This window comes from Pan paniscus, chromosome 9 (genome assembly GCF_029289425.2).
Source record: "Pan paniscus chromosome 9, NHGRI_mPanPan1-v2.0_pri, whole genome shotgun sequence".
Lineage (NCBI taxonomy): Eukaryota > Metazoa > Chordata > Mammalia > Primates > Hominidae > Pan > Pan paniscus.
Window position 1 is genome coordinate 69,413,736 of NC_073258.2, and position 15,684 is coordinate 69,429,419.

Here is a 15,684-nt window from a genome sequence, read left to right on the forward strand (position 1 = left end):
GTGCGCTTGTAATCCCAGCTACACGAGAGGCTGAGACAGAACTGCTTGAACCTGGGAGGCGGAGGTTGCAATGAGCTGAGGTCGCACCACTGCACTCCAGCCTGGGGGACAACAGGGAAACTCCGTCTCAAACAAAACCAAACCCCAAAAGTTCTCGTCTAAATCCTTCCCCCAGGACAAGGGCACTTATCTCTTGGCGGTGCGTCACAGGTAGAGATATTCCGCGATCCCTCACCTTGGCCCCGCTACGAGGACAACCACCTCTATTCGGGTAAAGAGACCGCAATGGGAAATCATTCTGATAAAATTCCCCTGCGGCGAATGCGGGCATCGATCCCGTTACCTCTCACATACTAAACGAACGCTTCTCCACTTAAGCTGATTCCCTAGCTCGGCCTAACCTTTGCAGCCGGCGCATATTGTGGCTCACGTCACCACCGGTGTCCCCCGCCGCCCCCGCCCCGCCCGGCCAGCTCGCCACCCTATTGGCTCCCTCACGGCTCCGGCTCCACGGCCATGATTGGCTTGGCTCAATTTAGTTTGAAAAAGCATTGGCCACTCGGATTGGTGGTCCGAAGCGTCCGTCAAGCGGAGGACCTGCTGTTGCTACGGCGTAGGGGGACCCAGCCAGGTTTCTCCCCGTTTCTGATTTGTTTCTCAGGCTCCGGGGTCCTAGAGGTTCCGGATCCGTCAAGTCCATGGGAAAAGAATGCGCCCCTCGCGCTTGACTGACGAGGCTTGCGGGCCAATCGGAACGGAGTCAAAGGAGCCGCTAGGCGATCCAATAGGTAGTAGGGGGCGGGAGAGAGGGGCCAATGAGCCTGGAGCTGGGGGCGGGGACAGGGCCGCGACTGGCTGAGAGGCGGCCAGAGGGAGGGCGGGGGGAACTCAAGGCCTGCTTGATACGTCCGCCATTTTGGGCGCTTCGCTGATGGTGTCGGTGAGCGCGTTTCCCGCCTGAGCGCAACTAGCGGCGGGTCGTGGGCACCTCCAGGTAATGGGGGTGGGGGAGGCGCCGGAGCAGGCCGCGGCGCGGGGTGTGCGAGGCGCGCGGGCAGGCGCGGGGCCCCTCCACCTGGGCCTCGGCGGCTCAGGGAGGGAACGTCCCGGCCCCTCTCCCCTCCCCCCCGGAATTCGTCGCTCCGCGGGCCCGGGAGGCGCGGCGCCGAGTCCTTCCCGGCCGCTCCCCGTCCGCTCCTGTTAGCCGGGGGCCCCGCCAGGACGGGCGCCGGGAGCGGGACGCGGTCGGGGCGGCGAACTTTGTGCCTCGTTGACGTTCGCGGCCTGGCGCGGCGGGCGGGCGAGGCGCGCCCCTGACCCGGCTCTGGCTCCAGCCTTCCCGCCCGCCGGCCGCGGCCCGCAGTCTCGCCCCTCCCCGGCCCGCGCCCGGTCTCCGCTCCCGCTGGGCCTCCCAGGGGCCTCGGGGAGCGCGTCAAGTTGAGGCAGCAACTCGCCGTCAAGAGTCGCGAAGACCATTGTTGGACTCTGCTCTTCGGGAAACAAGTTTTGTGGGTTTCTGTTAATTCGCCGCAGAGTCATCGGGATCCACACCAGCCAGTTCCGAGGCTCCCAGTACCCTTCCCAGTGGCTTTTTAACTCCTGTGAGGTGGCTTGTATGTAAACTGTCTCGAATGCCTCCCTGGTGTATTTGAGCCGGGGGTGGGGGGGTGGGTGGTCCTTCTTGTGGCTTGAAGTCCATCCCTCTTAAAGAAGCCCATTCACTGTTTACTTGGAGGTGTTTCCTGTTGAGGTCCTGCTGGCTGTGATCACAATTTGGACTTTTTAATTATAGGTGAACGGGATGGGTCTTTGGATGTACCTCCGTGCCCTGACGTTTCAACCGCGTGACTTAATGTCATTTTCCTGGTACTTCACATTTTCTCTGTGGGGCTTTGGGTCTGTTTTGCTTTTATGGGAGGGGGTGCTTGACAGGCGTTCCCTTTCATCCTCGCAGCACTTGTTGACGGGGTGGTGTCCTTTATTCGTGGGACGTTTACTTTGATTTTGTCCTCAAGGTCATGTTGTAGATAGGCTTCAAGGGGGACAGGGACTCCAGGTTTCCAACCACCGAACTGTGCCTCAAGTAGCAAGTGTATGAGACCCAGTTATGGTGGTGGTTGGGTTTTCCTCACTGTGGAGTGGAGTCAGTGACCACTTTTTAGCTCTGTGACCTTGGGCAAGTTACCCAGCTTCTCTTTTTTTTTCCTCTGTAGTATGGGAATAATAATAAGTGTCCCAGCCATAAGTTTGTCAGGATAATTGCGCTAATACATGTAAAACAGCTAGAGCCGTGCCTGGCACATAGAATCACCTCAGTGGCTGATTAGTGGTTAGGCTAGTTAATGGCTATTATTGTTTAATTTAAATTTGATTTTTAAATGTTTAGGTACTATTGGGAAGTCAGATGAGCATTTGAGTCCCGAATCTTGGTGACTGCCTTTAGAAAGCTATGTGTAAGACTCAGTTGGGCTGAAAAAGTAAAACTATAAGTTATTTTAATTTTTTCAGGACAGGGGTTTTGACCATTCCTTAAATTAGGAACATTTACCGGAGTAATTAATGAGTAGTAGCACCTCATAATGTTTAAAGAGATGGTTAAATACAGAAAAGCCCATCACAAGCTTAAGTCGGGCTTTATTCCTCATGTGCTTTTGGATACTAGTTTCTGGGTGACTGCCACCCGAATCAGTAACTAGGGTTTCTTAGTGTAGTCCTCCTTGTTACTGAAGACTGTAAGGGTGCCGTGGATTGCAGTATTCTTCAGCAAAGATAGTTTGGGAAATAGCTTTTGTCCTGGAGGGATACTTTGGAAGGTATTCTCCACTTCAGCATGTCTGGTCAGGGAGTCTAGAACATTGAACAAAATGCCTGCACTCAGTCAGAAATAAACTCACAATCCTTTACCGCTTGCCCGATACTCTCCTCCATGGTGCTCGAAACCTTGCGTGCACCTTCCCCTGGTATTGTTGTGTTTACTTGGGACTTGGTTTGCTGTATTGGAGATGTGTGTTTTGATGGACTCAGTCTTAAGTAGAGATGAGTATCTTGCTGGTGGAACTTAAGGACAGGAAGAAGATTGTTTTCGGTTTAGAAGTCTAGCCTTTGTGTAAAGTATAGCAAAGCAAAGTCAACAAGCAAAAAGTTGTTAGTTTCAATGAACTAATTGAGAATTTGAGAATCAGACCATAGCTGAGCAGAAAATGAATAGAAGTAACATTGACAGGATGAGGTTGCCTAGCTTTTTAAGATAAAGCTTTGGCCGGGCGCGGTGGCTCACGCCTGTAATCCCAGCACTTTGGGAGGCCGAGGCTGGCGGATCACTTAAGGTCAGGAGTTCGAGACCAGGCCAACATGTGAAACCTTGTCTCTATTAAAAATACAAAAATTAGTCAGTCATGGTGGCGTGTGACTGTAATCCCAGTTATTTGGGAGGCTGAGGCAGGAGAATCGCTTAAACCCGGGAGGCGGAGGTTGCAGTGAGCCAAGTCCAGCCTGGGAGACAGAGTGAGACTCAGTCTCAGAAAAAAAAAAAAAAAAAAAAAGATAGGGCTTTGCACCTATTTGGTAGAGAGATTATGTGCTTGTTACAAATAAACATCTCTTTAAAACAAGTGTCACGATCGGTATTTTATTTCTATGACAACTTTCATCGTCTAGTTCTATATTTTCAGTATTTGAGAGGCAGCCTCTGTGTGTGTTTGTGTGTGTGTGTGTTTTGGTCTAAAATTTTACAATATTTTACTAAATAAGAGTAAATGATAGTGAAAATAAAGCTCTTCTATCTGCTCAACTAAAACTCAGCATTGACTTGGTCCTTAGAAGTTATGGTCTGCACCCCAGTGTTGGCTGCTACTTTTTCTAATGTTGTACTGAAAAAAAGATCTGGCCTCTTGGCTTTAAACAGCTTTCATATTTCTTTCCTTTCTTAACTTCAAATGATTGTTTTTTGATTTACTCTAGTTCAAGAGTTCTCAGTTGGGGGTGGTTCCCCCCTCACCCCCCAGGAAACATTTGGCAGTGTCTGGACATATTTTTGCTTGTTACACCTCTGGGAGTGGGCAGTGTGCTTCTGGAGGGTAGAGGCCAAGGATACTGCTAAACATCCTACAGTGTCCAGCATAGCCTCCTCCCTGCCCGCCCGCAAAAGTATCCAGTCCCAAATAGCAACACTGCTGAGGTTGAGAAATCCTGCACTTAGATAGATGTGAGACTGGCCTGCATTAGAATAAGCCTGCATTAGAATAATTAGAAATTTTTTAAGACCATGGATGTTGGACTCCACCTCTGGAAATGGTGGGATTGAGAATCTTATTAATTTTTTTTGAGATGAGTCTAGCTCTGTCGCCCAGGCTGGAGTGTGGTGGTGCCATCTCGGCTCACTGCAACCTCTGCCTCCTGGGTTCAAGCAATTCTCTGCCTCAGCCTCCCGAGTGGCGGGGATTACAGGCACCCGCCACCATGCCCGGCTGTTTTTTGTATTTTTAGTAGAGATGGAGTTTCACATCTTGGCCAGGGTGGTCTTGAACTCCTGACCTCGTGATCTACCCGCCTCGGCCTCCCGAAGCGCTGGGATTACAGGTGTGAGCCACCATGCCCGGCCACGAGAATCTATTTTTTAGAAGCTTCTCAGACAATACTGAAATGCAGCTGAATTTTGGAACCACTGTTTTACACCACAGGTTTAGGGACTGTTTGTGAGTTAAGGGTTCCTTTCGGTGATCTGTGAACTTGGTCTTTGCAGTACCTAGATCCTGCCTTGGAGATTATTTAGTAGTGGGGATTATTTAGATGGTATACTTAACCATTTTTCAGATGCCTGAAGACTGAACTTTAGAAGCATTTGTTAAATAAATTGATTTTATAAAATATCTTAGGACTTTTTTTTCTTAACCTCGTGAAAATACATTACCATACTGTGCTGAAACTAAGCAAAATTCTTAGATATTTAGAGTTTGCTTCTGTGCTGAATAATCTTACACTACTGTAATTTTTGAGTTAGTATCTTTTGCCCTCCTTTTGTCAGTCAGCAGTCAGGTCTGGTTTTAGATGCCAGCTTCAACTTTTTTTTTTTTTTTTTTTTCGGAGACAGTCTCACTGTGTCACCCAGGCTGGAGTGCAGTGGCATGATCTTGGCTCACTGCAACCTCCGCCTCCTGGGTTCAAGTGATTCTCCTGCCCTAGCCTCCTGAGTAGCTAGGATTACAGGTGCGTGCCACCACACCTGGCTCATTTTTGTATTTTTAGTAGAGATGGGGTTTCACCACGTTGGCCAGGCTGGTCCCGATCTCCTGACCTCAAGTGATCCGCCCGCCTGAGCCTCCCAAAGTGCTGGGATTGCAGGCGTGAGCCACCATGCCTGTTTTTTGTTTTTGTTTTTGTTTTAATAAAGACCTATTCCCAGAGAATTAGCCCTGGATCAATTTACCAGTTCTGCCCATTGAGGGCACAGATAGGCATACAGTATGCTCAGCCTTTAACACAGTGATCCTGCCCACTGGTAAGTTGGACTCTTCTGTGCCCTAGACTCTGATCCCAGCAGAGAAGTGTTCTTTTCTCCTGGGGAGATGAGATGCAGTGGTAGAGAGAAGGGTAGATCTTTTTTGCTCATATTAAAATTTAGATTATCTACTTTATGGAATGGAAGAATATTAGGAAAACTATAAATTTTTAGCAGCTAAATGTTAATATCTGAAGTTACAAAAGGTCATGGAGGCATTTTCTTATTCTTCATCCTGAAATTCGGCCTGTGCCTATGTTGAGAACTACCAGTGACCTCCATCTACTTCTAATGTCCATTTATTTCATCATCAAATACATTAATTGAGTCCTTACTCTGCTAGGAACTGTATTAGGGATTCACTGATGAACAGGCCCTTAAGGACCTGCAGTCTAGAGGAAGAGGCAAACAAGAGACGACAAAGCTGTTAAGAATTGTACATGGTGTCAGTGGGGCCTGGGAGGAAAGAGCTTCTGTTTGCTGGTCAGTTGGTTGATTTGTTTAAACTTTGGGTGGTTGAGATTGCCAGAAGTTTTGCAAAAGAATAAGATGGTTACACTTTGTTACTCATTTATAAGAAATGATTACTTCGACTTGCCTCCTTAGTTTGAGGAGTCTTAAAAAGCAGTGCCATTCTTCCCATACTGAAGCCGTTTTGTAATGACAGATAGGTGTTTATAGCTCCCTACACAACAGTTATCCTTTGACCAAACCTCAGACACTGACTCTCTGGTTCCAGACCCGTCCGAAGCTTGCTGTAGGTTTTTGCAAAATGTTTCCGGCATTCTTGAAATAGATGCTACTTCAAGTGGGAGTGGGTGTTTCTCCTGCAGCATTATGGATCTAGGTTGACTGGAGATTTTGTTTTGGCCTTTTGACTTTGGCTTAGATTTATTTGTCATGGAAGCCCCCTTTCCTACTTCTCACCCCCTTTAGTTTTATGAGGAAGGAGATAGTTGCTAGTTAGATCAATACTCAGTTTATTTCAGGTATTGAAAGATTACAGACTGACATTTGGATACCAGGTAGATTGGCTACGTGGTAAAGAAGCAAGTAAAAGGGCATTTGACAGTATGTGGAAAGGTATCTTATCTCTATGCCTAGCTAGGACATTTTCTTTTTTTTTTTTTTTGTTGAGACGGAGTCTCGCTCTGTCACCCAGGCTGGAGTGCAGTGGCGCGGTCTCGGCTCACTGCCAGCTCTGCCTCCCGGGTTCACGCTATTCTCCTGCCTCAGCCTCCCCAGTAGCTGGGACTACAGGCGCCGGCCACCATGCCCGGCTAATTTTTTGTATTTATTTATTTATTTTGAGACGGAGTCTCACACTGTCGCCCGGGCTGGAGTGCAGTGGCGCTATCTCGGCTCACTGCAAGCTCCGCCTCCCAGGTTCACACCATTCTCCTGCCTCAGCCTCCCGAGTAGCTGGGACTACAGGTGCCTGCCACCACGCCCGGCTAATTTTTTTTGTATTTTTAGTAGAGATGGGGTTTCACCGTGTTAGCCAGGATGGTCTCCATCTCCTGACCTTGTGATCCGCCCGCCTTGGCCTCCCAAAGTGCTGGGATTACAGGCGTGAGCCACCGCGCCTGGCCATTTTTTGTATTTTTAGTAGAGACGGGGTTTCACCGTGTTAGCCAGGGTGGTCTCGATCTCTTAACCTTGTGAGCCGCCCGCCTTGGCCTCCCAAAGTGCTGGGATTACAGGCGTGAGCCGCCGCATCCGGCCCTAGCTAGGACATTTTCATGTCACAGACTGGGCAAAGAGCTGGCTTTACCCTGAGTAGAGGCCATTTACTAATTGTCACTTACGGCTGGCTAGAGTTGACCTGTTTTAGATGCATTAGTGAAGACTATACAGTTGACTGAACTTAGGCAATTAAAGTTCGATAGGTTCTGAACATCTTTTTACAGATATAAGGAGGCTCTGATTTTGTACTTCACAGTAACTCTGGGGAAAACCACGGGATTATTAGTTCCAGAATTTCTTACAGTGGAAATACATAGTGACTTGAAGTGATTTGAATTCCCCAGAGATTGACTGCCGTGAAATCTGATGGCCCAAGAAAAGATGAATGAAAGATTGTTTTTAGGAACATTAGAGAGCAGGACTAAAACGGCTGCAGACTGATGTTGAGTCAGACAGACTTGGAGAAAGCTGTGTGGGACTGTTAGTTGGAGCCTTGGGTTTCCTATACCTACATGTAAATCTGAACAAAAATTCTGGTGGCAGAGACACACTTTGAGAAAAAAGAGCTTGCCTGAGAACACATGTCACACTGAGACCCTAATCAGGGCAGTTCACACTGCCTGCTCCATGGTTGGCTGGTCAGATTGGTTGGGCTTTGGTCCTCAGATGGGTGTAGCGGGAGGAACACTGACTAGTCTTGACAATTGACTGAGGCTTCCATTCGTGAGAATCATGGTTTTGGGCTGCAACAACACTTAGACGTCATTTATTTTCTATTTATTTTTTTTTTGAGACGGACTCTCACTCTGTCGCCCAGGCTGGAGTGTAGTGGCGTGATCTCGGCTCACTGCAACCTCCGCCTTACAGGTTGAAGCGATTCTCCTGCCTCAGCCTCCCGAGTAGCTGGGACTACAGGCGTGTGCCATCACACCCAGCTAATTTTTTATTTTTAGTAGAGATGGAGTTTCACCATGTTGGCCAGGCTGGTCTCAAACTCCTGACCTCTAGTGATCCGCCCGTCTTGGCCTCCCAAAGTGTTGAAATTACAGGCATGAGCCACCATGCCCAGCCCATTTATTCTTACAGAAAAATGGAGGCCATGCAGAAGAATGGAACCAGAAGGAGCAGAGAAATCTCAGCCCCGGTGATTCCATAGGATTGTGATGTTCCAGACCACAGTTTTAAGTGCTATTTGTTTCAAGAGTGACATCACAGCTGGATTTTACTTAGAATTCAGAATAAGTGGTTAACGTCTGGAATTTTATTTTTGGTGGTAGTATGTGTCAGTTTTTTGTCACTGTATAGTAGTTGAGGAGTTCTTTTTTGTTGACATAGAGATACACAGGGTTTGTATTGCCTTTGGACAATGGACGGGTCTCATCTGTCTCTTTTGTCTGCAAATGAGACCCTGCCCCTTCTGAGTAAACAACACTCTGTGAATGACTGTCCCTTTTCACTGTGGACTTCTTGTTATTACACCCTTAGATGGACTCAGCAGCTATGAGATCCTCCTATCATAGGTATAGTATTTTGTAACAGAAGTACAGAAACACCTCCAAGGTGCAGTGAATGATCTCAAGGAGAGAAATGGAATATTATAGGATCATAGAGAGGCCTCGAGGTCTAACCAGCTGCTCTGCGGAAGTCAGGGTGATGGTGGTTTCAGTGTTGGGGAGGTTACAGAGTTAGTGTTGATATGCAAATTTTCTTCCTCCAAATTTGGAGTATGTTATATATGTTTTAATGTATATAACTGTGAATATGAATATAACATTAGAACATATATAACATAATTTCTGCTGGTGGAGTAGAGATCATAAATTTGGTTTGCAGTTTGCTTTCTAAAACATCTTTTAAGTTTATTCTTTTCTGGCACACAGGACGTTGTAGGGTAACTTTGCTGTGGAGTCTCACATTTTATATAGAATCATTTTTTCAACATAGTGTGGATAATCACATACGCCTTGAAGGATCAATATATGTTAACAGATGATTGGATCTTTTTGATTTTGCACTTAATTTCTTTACAAATTCTGCATTATAACCAGACAGCTCTATTGAAGGTTTGCAAATTTTTTCTGTAAAGGACCAGTTAGTAAATATTTTAGGCATTGGAGGCTAAATGGTCTCTGCAAGGACTCATCTCTGCTTTTGTAGTGTGAAAGCAGCCATAGCCAATCTGTAAACAAATGAAGGTGGCTGTCTTCCAATAGGACTTTACTTATAAAAGCAGACAGAGGGTTGGATTTGGCCTGTGGGTTGTAGTTTGTCAATGCCTGCTCTAATCTGTTTTGTCTTTGTTTATCTTTTTGAGATAGAGTCCCAGGCTAGAGTGCAGTGGTGTAATCTGGAGTGCAGTGGTGTAATCCCAGGCTAGAGTGCAGTGGTTTTTGTTTATTTTTTTGAGATAGAGTCCCAGGCTGGAGTGCAGTATAGCTCACTGCAGCCTTGACTGACCTCCCTGGCTGAAACGATTCTCTCACCTCAGCCTCCCGAGTAGCTGGGACTGTAGGCACATGCTACTACACCCAGGTAAATTTTTTTTTTTTTTTCTTGTAGAGACAAGATCTTCCGATATTGCCCAGGCTGGTCTTGAACTCCTGGGCTCAAGCAGTCCTCCCACCTTGTTTTCCCAAAGTGCTGAGATAACAGGTGTGAACTACCATGCCTGGCCTCTAATCTGTTTTTTATTTTAACTTGTAATTGGACTATGAATTCAAAGAGTATATATCAGCATGTGCCCAGATATTAAACATTAGAACTGACACTTGTGTACCCACTAACCAGCTTAGGAAATAGAAGGTTGCCATACCTTTGGCTCCCTGTGTCCTCGTCTCACCACTTCCCTCTTTCTGACCTCCCCAAGGCAAATACCTTGTATGTATCATTTTTCTGCTTTACTTTATGGTGTTGCAAAGTATGAATGTATCCTTATATAATGTGACTTCATTTTTGCATTCCTTTAGACAATGTAAATGGAGTCACTTTGTCACTTTGTTCTTTTTTTGCCCCCACTCAACATTGTTTCTGTGATCCTTTTATTCAGATGTTTGAGTACTTACCATGTCTTAAACACTGTTCTACTGCTGGGCATGTTAACAGTAAGCAAAGCAGATGAAAAGTCCTTGTTTTCATGGAGCTTACATTTTGGTAGGGGAAAGACAGTTAACAGATAAATGAAAGATACAGTAGCCATATGGTAATACAAACAGGGAGAAAAGTAAACCAGGAGAGGTGGGGTGTGGGGGAGTGCTTGTCTGCAGATTGAAATACAGCAGTCAACAGAAGGAGTGGAGGGACCCAGCCACAAGGCTGTGGGTGGCAGTGGGGTAGGGGCAGCATTATAGGCGGAGGGTCAGCAGGACAAGGTGCTAAGAAGGAGGCATGTCTGCTGTGTTGGAGGGGCAGCGGAGGCCAGTGTGGCTGGAGTGAGGAGCCTGAAGGAGAGTGGGAGGAGGGTAGGCCAGATGGATGGGGGAGATGGGGGGAGGGGGTAGGTCACACTGGCCATTGTTAAGATTTTGTCTTTTTCTCTGAGTGAGATGGGTAAGTCATTTGGTGTTTTGAGCGGAGGTGTCACATGATGTGGTTTCTAAAGGTCCCACTGTCCTGTGCTGCTGGAGGGAGGTTGGACGCTCTGGCAGTGATCCAGGAGAGCAGTAATGGCAGCTGAGACTGAAGGGGAGCAGGGGTGGGAGTGAGAAGAGGTTGGCTGCTGAATCCTTCTTGAAAAGGAAGAGCAGACCGGATTTGCTGGCAGATTGGAGTGGGTGTGAGAGAGGAGTAAAGGATGATACCAGGGATTTTTGTAGCTGGTGGGCGTTGCCATGTATAAGGAAAGGGAAGACTTGGGAAGAACAGCCTGTGGAAGTAAGATCAGGAGTTGGGTTTTGTGCATGTTCAGTTTCTGAAGCTTTTGGAGAGCAGATTGGAGATATGCTGGATTGGGGTGTTCGCTGCTCAAGGGAGAGATCTAGGCTGCAGATAGAAATAGGAGTCTTTGGGCCGGGCGCGGTGGCTCACGCCTGTAATCCCAGCACTTTGGGAGGCTGAGACGGGCGGATCACAAGGTCAGGAGATGAGACCATCCTGGCTAACATGGTGAAACCCCGTCTCTACTAAAAAAAATACAAAAAAATTAGCCGGCTTAGTGGTGGGTGCCTGTAGTTCCAGCTACTCTGGAAGCTGAGGCAGGAGAATGGCATGAACCTGGGAGGTGGAGTTTGCAGTGAGCTGAGATCGCGCCCTGCACTCCAGCCTGGGTGACAGTGAGATTCTGTCTCAAAAAAAAAAAAAAAGAAAAAAAAAGAAAAAGAAATAGGAGTCTTCAATATTTAGGTGGCATTTAACAGTCCCGAGGTTGAGTGAGGCACTGAAGGAATGAGGCTCTACGGCAGCCTAGAAGGTGGAAGGAGCAGCTTTGAGGCCTTAGGAAAGTGTTGTCACGGAGGATGGAGTGGGGACCTCTGCCAGTGCTGCTGCCGTGAGGTCACCTGAGATAAGGACCAAGACTCGTCTCATGGCTCTGGCAGCGTGGAATTCATCGACGATCTTGATGAGAGCTGTTCCCACATGGTGGTGCAGGAAAAGCCTGGAAGGGAGCATTCACAAGGATTGAGAGAAGAGAAAGGCAAGTAGAGCTCCGTCATGGGATTTGCCACAGTGATGAAGGGATATTTGGGATCCTGAGGTGTTGAGGTGGGAGAAACCATACCATTTTTGCAGTGTTGGTGAAGTAATTCTCTAGAGGATGAATGACATGATGAATCAGAAGAGGTGACCCTTGCTGGAGCCACATTCTTGGGAAGGCAGCAGGAAGTGGGTGGGTGCCCATGTGGAGAGTTGGCATCCATGGGCTCCTCCCTGGTAGGAGGAGGGAGAGCAGACTAGGGGAGATGGGATAGTGGGAGCATGTGGACGTTGGCTTCTTTTTTTTTTTCTTGGTGAAATGGAAGAGTTCTCAGCAGTCAGTGAGAATGAGGGGGTGTCAGGGCTGGCGGGGTGTGAGGAGAGAGGAGGAAGTATGACATATTCTGTGGGAAAGTAAGAATGTGTGTGAATGGAATGGCCTACCTGAGGGTAGCAGTCCTGAGTTGCAGTGAAGACAGCACGATTTGTTATTTTTCCTGGAAGGAGAGTAGGCATTGCTTCATTTAACTGGGGTTGTGGTTTCCCTAATCAGAAATAGCAAAGCAAGAGAGAGGCCAGGAAGTGATGATGTTGGTGGGACGTGGTGGTAAAGCCGGGAAGGGAAGGCGTACAGACGGAGAGGTTTGCCCACATTGGTGCATGTGGTTGTGGTTTATCCTTCTTCACTTCTCTGTTACATTGCAGACTGAATATGTCTCATTTTCTTCTTTATCCTGCCATTGGAGAATATAATTGTTTCTAGTAAGAAGGAACGCTGCCTTAAACAAGTGCAGATGCATTTCTCCAGGGTACCAGCCATGTAGATAATTGCAGGGTAGTGCGACATGTACATCTTCAACTTTACTAGATGGTGCAAATTGTTTTCCAAAATGATTGTACCTCTTTACCTCACTACCAGCACCGTCCTACATCCTTGCTAGCCCTTGGTATTGTCAGACTTCAATATTTGCAGGTTTGGTGGATGTAAACTTATATCTCGGGGTTTTTTTTTTTTTTTAAATGACAACATTATTGAGAAGTAATTCACAGACTATTCAATTGATCAATTTAAAGTATACAACTGAGTGGATTTTAATATATTCACAGAACTGTGCATTTATCACCACAATCTAACTTTGTAACATTTTTGTCACCCCCTCAACGACAACAAAACCACCTTGTACCCATTGGACTATTCTGGACATTGCTTATTAATAGAATCATACAATAGGTGGTCTTTTGGGACCAGCTTCTTTCAACTTAGCATGTTTTCAAGTTTCATCCATGTTTTAGCATGTATCAGTATCAGTCCTTCATTCTTTTTAGTTGCTGAATAGTGTTCAATTGTATGGATATACCACATTTTATTTATCCATTCATCAGTTGATGGACATTTGTTTCCTGTGAAATATATAGTTGATTTTCATCCTTGGCATAGTTTCCGGGCATACAGCTCCTAAAATCTTTGGACTTTCCAAAATGATAAGTGTCTTTTTGTATGCGAATGAGTTGACTGATGGCTAGCTGACCTAGGTAGCTTCAGGTTAGGGGCTGGTCACTGGAAAGACCATGATTAGAGGGTTGGGACTTTCAGCTCCACCTCCAGCCTTCAGTGAGAGGAGATTTGCTGAACATTGAATTGATCAACTGCCAATGATATAATCAGTTGTGCCCAAGTAATGTCACTGCCATAAAAATCTGGAAAGACTGGGTTCTAGAAACTTCTAGAACACATGGAGGTTCCTGGAGGGTGGTGTGCCCATAGAGGGCATGGAAGCTCTGAGCCCCTCCCCTCTTACCTTGCCATGCGTATCTCTCCATCTGTATCCTTTGTAATATTGTTTATGATAAACTGGTAAACTTGTTTCCCTAAGTTCTGTAAGCCACTCTAGCAAATTAATCAGACCCAAGGAGTGGGTTATGGGAACCCCAGTTTATAGCTGTTGGGGGGGAAGCACAGGTAAAACAACCTGGAGCTTGTGATTGGCGTCAGAAGTCGAGGGCAATCTTGTGGGACTGAGTCCTCACCCTGTGGGATCTGACTCTGTCTCCAGGTAGATGGTGTTGGAATTGAATTGGAGGACACCCACCTGGTGTCTGCTGCAGAACTGATTGCATGATGTGTGGTCACATAAGTATCCTGTGTTGATTGTTAAGGGAAAGAATAGGAAAAACACTCTGCTTTGTTATTTTTGTCTCTTTATTACTGGATTTCTACTTTTTGGCTATTGTGAGTAATACTTCTGTGAATATTTGCATACAAATCTTTGGGTAGACATGGTTTTATTTCTCTTGGTGTATACGTAGGAGTGGAATTGTTGGATAATGTGGTAACTTTAACATTTTGAAGATTTGCCTTTTCCTTATGGCTAATGCTGATGAGTGTCTTTTTACATAGCTTGTTGGCTATTTGCATGTTAAAAAGCAATTACCTTTTTTTTTTTTTTTTTTTTTGAGACAAGGTCTTGCTTTGTCACCTAGGTTGAAGTGCACTGTGGCATGATCATAGCTTACTACAGCTTCAAACTCCTGGGCTCAAGGAATCCTCTCGCTTCAGCCTCCCGAGTAGCTGGGACTACAAGCACACACCACCATGCCTGGCTAATTTTTACAATTTTTGTAGAGACAGGGGTCTTGCTTTGTTGCCTAGGCTGGTCTCGAACTTCTGGCTTCAAGCAGTCCACCCACCTTGGCCTCTCAAAGTGTTGGGATTACAGGCATGTGCCACTGCGTCCAGCCTGATTATCTTTTAAATATCGTATTTGCTATTTGTATATCTTATTTAGAGGAAAGCTCACTTAAATCTTTTGTCCTTGCTTTTTTTTCAAAAAAGAAATGCTGTATTTTTCCTGTTTTTAACTTACCTAATGCCTTATGATTTATGTGTCCATGTTCATGGTGAGATTGGCCTGTAATTTTCCTTTTTTTATATCAACCTTGATGAGTTTTATTATCAAGATTATTCTAGTCCAATAAAACAAATTGTAGTATTTCCTCATTTTTCTCTTGAGAGTTTATGTAAAAGGGAATTATCTGTTCCTTGAAGGTTTGGTAAGCCTTGCTGGTAAGACCATTGGGGCCTGGTGTTTTCTGTCTCAGATTTTTAAATTACTTATTTGGATGTTTTAATATTTATAGGATTATTAAAATCTTTGTTTTTTCCTGAGTCACATTTGTTAGTTTATGTTAAAAAGTTTGCTTATTCTTGTCTGTATTTTCAAATATATTGGCATAAAATTCTGACTTACTATCTTTTGCATCTCTATCATATTTGTAATCACTAATATTTAACTTCCTTTTTTTAATTTTTTTAATTTTTATTTTTTTCATTGATCATTCTTGGGTGTTTCTCGCAGAGGGGGATTTGGCAGGGTCACAGGACAACAGTGGAGGGAAGGTCAACATACAAACAAGTGAACAAAGGTCTCTGGTTTTCCTAGGCAGAGGACCCTGCAGCCCTCCGCAGTGTTTGTGTCCCTGGGTACTTGAGATTAGGGAGTGGTGATGACTCTTAAGGAGCATGCTGCCTTCAAGCATCTGTTTAACAAAGCACATCTTGCACCGCCCTTAACCCATTTAACCCTGAGTGGACACAGCACATGTTTCAGAGAGCACAGGGTTGGGGGTAAGGTCATAGATCAACAGCATCCCAAGGCAGAAGAATTTTTCTTAGTACAGAACAAAATGAAGTCTCCCATGTCTACTTCTTTCTACACAGAGACAGCAACAATCTGATTTCTCTATCTTTTCCCCACCTTTCCCCCTTTTCTATTCCACAAAACCGCCATCGTCATCATGGCCCGTTCTCAATGAGCTGTTGGGTACACCTCCGAGACGGGGTGGTGGCTGGGCAGAGGGGCTCCTCACTTCCC

The 15,684-nt window shown here is 45.9% G+C and overlaps 1 protein-coding gene across 50 annotated transcripts in view; it reads left to right on the forward strand.

Annotated features, from left to right (window-relative positions):
* The first annotated feature begins 817 nt into the window (after window positions 1-817).
* Window positions 818-15,684, forward strand: part of PPP6R3 (protein phosphatase 6 regulatory subunit 3) — a 154,059-nt gene continuing 139,192 nt past the window's right edge. For 22 of the 50 annotated variants that reach the window (XM_014346885.5, XM_008954190.5, XM_024930606.4 and 19 more), the window contains exon 1: window positions 850-994. The gene's annotated coding sequence lies outside the window, so the exon portion shown is untranslated. Of the gene's footprint in view, window positions 995-1,792; window positions 1,867-15,684 lie in introns of all 50 variants that reach the window. The other 28 variants (XM_057299190.2, XM_057299191.2, XM_003828751.6 and 25 more) reach the window with 11 other exon arrangements.